Below are 5,302 nucleotides of genomic sequence, written 5' to 3' on the forward strand. Positions count from 1 at the left end.
GTTTGGCCAAGCTCTCGCTTTGTTGCCGAACAAGTATCGCTTATTTGGCGTTTCTCCTTGGTGCCCGCCGCTGATGACCAGGAGGCCAATCTCTCTCCACGGCTGTCCTCGTCCCTCCTTCGCGGTTAAACAACGACGGAAAGAGTTGCACAATCCGCCAATGTCTCACAAAGGAACTGGGACACAGCCGAGAGTTTTATTAAAACGTTCCTGATCTACTTACGGAATTCTGTCGCAGAGAGGAATCCTTCGTCGCCTGTCCTTGCAGGTATGCAGACCGGCGAACGCGTATCGCGATCTCGATCCCAATTACGGCCAGAGAGTTCAAAGCCGCATCCTTCGGTCAAGGATCAGAGGTTTATCACGAGCTTTGGGAACGGCGCAAAGTAACCGCGTGTGGGTAATTTATCGCTGACTTAATGACTCGCCTCTCCCGCCACCGGCGGTCAACCTGCGGCGTGTTACACCTGAAGGCACCGGCGCACCGTTCGCCCGGATCACTCTGCTCAACTCGAGGCGACGTCTTAGTGTCCGATAAACTTTTAATGCGGCAAGAAACCGCCTCATCCCGTGCTCGTATATACCTGGGTAGGTAACTGTAACCAGCTAGTTAGAGTCACTCCGCCACTTTGATTCCGCCCTCTGATCGTTAGTCTTCCGTTTCGCCGCATTGTCCGTCTTCTTTGAACAAAGGATATCTCGGAGGAATCCCCCGGCCCCCTAAGGACGAACGACTCTCGTCCACCCATTCACGCCCGCGGATCTTCTTCGAGACTCTTTTCACAATTTGCTGCTTTTATTTCAGCTGTGCGACGACGACGCTTCTTTCCTGCTACTCCCTATTCGTCCCTTCGATATACGACGGCTGAGTTCTGTCGCGAGATACGTGCGTGCATCGAATTATCGATTTTTCAAGAATCGCGAAAGGAAGCGAGTTCGGCATTCGTGAAAATTTCTTACGTTTCTTCAATTGCCACGAAGGTCGTCATCGAGTCAATCATCGCCGTTGAGAGACTCAGCTGACTGGATATAAATTCTTAAGGTAATTATCGTTGTTTATCCTTCGCCTGACAGGCGGATAATTAAAAAATTGTTGGCTTTGTTTTTTTTTCTTTTTACGTAATTTCTGAACCGTGGCGAACATTCGACGGGATTGTACGACACGCTGATTATCTAGATGGAATTTAATACTGCGCCATCGGTATAATGTCGAGAATTTTTCGATTCAATTGAAATCGTCTGCAAATTATGAATGAATGGAATTTACTTGAAAATGTAATAAAATAAACACAATCGAAAATTCAGCTGTATTCTACGCGTTGACGGACCGATTTTTTGCCCGATGAGAAGAATTAAATTCTGTTAACAAAATGTAAAATACAGAGTTTGAAGGATTTTCAGTCAGTGTATAACTAATTTATGTAATTCGATAATCCTTTCGAACCGACGAATCATGATTTTTTAAAAACTGAAACTTTCAACCCCTACTTCGAGATGATTTCCATCTAGACCGAAGTTGCTTCTTTGATCAATTTCAATGAAAATTCAGTGTGTTTTTAATTTCAATTTGTTTTTCCGAAAAACATTTCGTAACTCCGATGGAATTGATGAAAATGGTCCCTGTTAGATTTACAGCTGAGCTTGAAAATATTCCGACACTTTTACCAGCGCGGCGTTGTTTGAAATTGCAGATTGTTACCCACAGCCGAAAAAGCTCGAAAGAGATACCGAGGATCGATGATGCGGATAAGGTTGCTTTCCTGCCTCCTCATTCTCTCGGTGTTTCTCGCATACGGTAACTGCGCACCGCGTCGCCTCAGTACGGATTTCGTCTACTTTCCCGACCAAATAGATTACATCCGAGTTTCGTCCCAATGTTCCGGTGGTCTCGTGTACTGGCCGCCGAATGGTCGATGCTACAAAGAAGGTCAGCAAGGGCCCTGCAACGTTGGCCGCGTCTTGGTTTTCAATCGAAAGGAATACCGACCCTTCTGCCGGAACGTCGGATAACCTTCATCCACGGAGCTTCTACCTTGTCTTCGCATGTTACGATATCACAATCAGAAGGCAACAATAGGCGGGGACAGCGACAGGTGGGGTCGAATGTAAGGGTGAAAAATTTGAAGAGGTTTTAAATTATCGAGCCCACAGGGAGCCACGTCGAACGGAGCAAATTGTCAGACCTGAAATTGAACATTCGGACGCTGCTTACAGAGATCTGCAATTGACGTTGTTGTCCAATTTATGTGAATTATAGGGCTAATGTTGACTGTATGAGTTATCGTTTATTGTGGTTGTGTATTAATAAAAATTTTCCGGTCTATAAATTGAAACGAAATAGGTAGAAAAAATTATGGTACCGCTGAATGGCGTGGATATTATATTCTGTAGTGTTATATGCTACACATAAGTTAGATATACGGATATCGGGGGATCGACTATATGGGTTTCTTTTTACATTCGCGAATACGATATCTTGGAACGAAATGTAGCATCGATTTGCAATTTGTGACAGAGGGTTGACAATGCGACGAGGCGGAAGCGAAAAAATGATTTCGAGCTGAGCTTGCGAAATATCGTATATCCAATAGCTGGGCTGGCCAGAAATACCAATACGTTTTTAGAATAATAATAATTGAATTTAGGTACGCCTCGATTACGTTTTTGTTCTACCGTGCTTTATGCAATATGTAAATCCGATCAGACGTGTTATTGTGATTATGGATATGGTCCCAGGGTTTCGGTTTGTATTGTATAAATTGCACTACCGCGGACATTATCGTGTTCCTGTTCGCTACCGATTGTTATTATTCTAGACAATTGATAACTGATTTCCGATAACAAAAGCTCGGCAGCATTAAATACGTGCGCCTTTATTTTCGTTACCATCATTAATACAGTCCTGCAGTTCCGTTTGATGGACATATCGAGAGAAAAAGAACAACTGTTGATGAAAAAGTTCCTCGTTATAATGATTAATTTTTCCGTATCAAATGATTTATGTCTCACCTGCTGGCAGCCACTGCGCCGCAGGTATTGCGTCAAAATTGAAGAAGAAGAAGAAGAAGAAGAAGAAGAAGAACGCAAATAATGTGCGAACGAGGTTTATTTCCTCCCGTGTTAAATTAAACGAATCTTTCTTCGAACGACGGGCACTCTAAGCTGATTATCTTCAGGTAATTGGGGGCAGATTCCACGTCTTAAACCAAGAGAGCGAGAGAGAGCGAGGGAGGGATAATTATCTCTCCGTGGGTAAATCGGGTAATGAATATAAGACGGTGAAGATCTAAAAAATGCAGGTGTTACAATTCTTTTCCAATCGTCAAAAATTGCACTTCAACGATCGGGATCTTGACGAGTACCGATATTTTCTGAAAGGTTGTATCCAGTTTCTTAAAAATTTGAAAATGATGGTATTTAATTGACCTAGCGATTCGGTTGACGATTCTAACTCTACCTAAGTTTTTAATTACCCTTGTGAATGAAAACGACGTTGAAAAAACCACTTTAGAGCCTGCACAAGACGGCGTGCCTGTGTTTACATCATTATTATTACTATAAGTAGGAGAAACCAGGGTCTCACAGGTAGGTACCGGCATTATAACGTAATAATTATATTCCATAATTAATCAATTAACTCCTATTGTCAAGCATCAGCAGCCTGAAGAGTTTTCTTGCGGAAAGGTGTTTCATTAATTTATATCATGTTTTTGACAGCTAATTTGAGTATGGTATAATGCCGAGAATAAATATACCCAGTCATACTGGGTGTTCTACTTCACGGCTCTAATACAAAGTTTCAACATACCTTTTCGATGTTCGTTAGACTCAAGGGATTAGAATAAAACGAGTGATTGACATTTTACTCAAAGAATATTACGTTTTCGCGACATTTTTTTTTTTTTTTAGACAGTGTAATTCAGACAGAACAATAAGTATATCGCTATCGAATCAGCACATTTTCTATTAATCCGAGTTCATGGTTCATAGCAGTTTTTTTAGGGTTCTGTACCTCAACAGGAGAAAAACGGAACCCTTATAGGTTCACTTTGTTGTCCATCCGTCTGTGAAGATGCTTTTTCTCAGGAACGAGTCAAGGTATGAAGTTGAAATTAATACCAAACAACGCGTTGTCCGATCCCTTGGATGTGTAAAAAATTCATGTCACATAGTTTGATACTCGCAAACTCACTCGTAAAAATCTGTAGCGTACTTCCCATTGACTAAGAATCATGAAATTTAGAGGGAGGCAAGGTCTCACAGCACGAGTAAGGAAAAGAGTCCGAAAATAGCTGATTCTTAGTTATATCACATGGAAAAAAATAATCAAGTTTGTCCGGAAACCTCAGGGCGCGAGTCATACTTGCACAGTCCCGTTTTTATAGAGAGATGTCGGACCTCCGTCAAATACGGTAAATCTCATTTCACAATACTTACTTCATCTGGGAAATAAAATCTTTTCAAACTCTGGTAAATAATAAGGCTTATTGTGCTTGTGAGTTGCCTAAGAAAAGTTTGGAAAATTAATGATGGAATGCAAAAAGTGTCTGATTCAGCAGCGTACCCCAAATTCAAATCGAGTGAAAACTAATCGAAAATACGTGAGCTTTTCCGTTACAAATTTTCGAACTTTTCTTAGTTAAACCACAATCACAATCGTAAGCCCTATCATTTCCCAAACTTTGAATATATTTCATAACTCAGAAGAAGAAAAAATTGTATGAAAAATTTGATGGAGATCCTACATTCTTTTAAAGGTAAAATGGCTTCTACGTAATGTGAAGAAAAATCTACAGAACACCCAATTATTGACCATCAAGAAGTTGTAGTTTACAGTCAATAACAGGAAACCTCATACGATGTATCAAACTTTGAGTTATAAAGGACCAGTTTTTGAAATTCTAGCTGTTTTATTTTTTTATTTTTACAAATAACTCAGGAATGGTTGAACGGAGAAAAACCAGAGAAACAAGAGGTTGAAAAAATTGGATCTTTATCGAGTAACTCTATGGAAACAATTGCAGGGGCTGTTGAAAATCTCAATATGTTCAGAACGGCGTGTGTGTTTACGTTTTGCACCCTCGAATTTGCCAGCGTATATTCCTGAATAAATACAATTCCAATACTGAAGGTTTCAATAACTCGAACTCATCTAATGCGCGACGCGTATACCTATATACCTATATATCTGGCGAAAGGGTTCGCTGGCACTGGAATAACTCGAAAAAGACATATTTTACTTTTTCAATTCGTCGAATAACACGGAAAAATAACATATTCACAAGAAACAATGTATGAAATA

At 40.7% G+C, this 5,302-nt stretch overlaps 1 long non-coding RNA gene across 1 annotated transcript; it reads left to right on the top strand.

The window, feature by feature from the left end:
- Positions 1–334: 334 nt before the first annotated feature.
- LOC124299711 (uncharacterized) lies at positions 335–2,327 on the top strand. Its single transcript, XR_006907042.1, has 3 exons — positions 335–588; positions 806–1,042; positions 1,692–2,327. It is a non-coding gene; the product is annotated as an uncharacterized LOC124299711 (long non-coding RNA).
- Positions 2,328–5,302: the final 2,975 nt, after the last annotated feature.

The sequence above is a fragment of the Neodiprion virginianus genome, chromosome 3, assembly GCF_021901495.1.
Source record: "Neodiprion virginianus isolate iyNeoVirg1 chromosome 3, iyNeoVirg1.1, whole genome shotgun sequence".
Classification (NCBI taxonomy): Eukaryota; Metazoa; Arthropoda; class Insecta; order Hymenoptera; family Diprionidae; genus Neodiprion; species Neodiprion virginianus.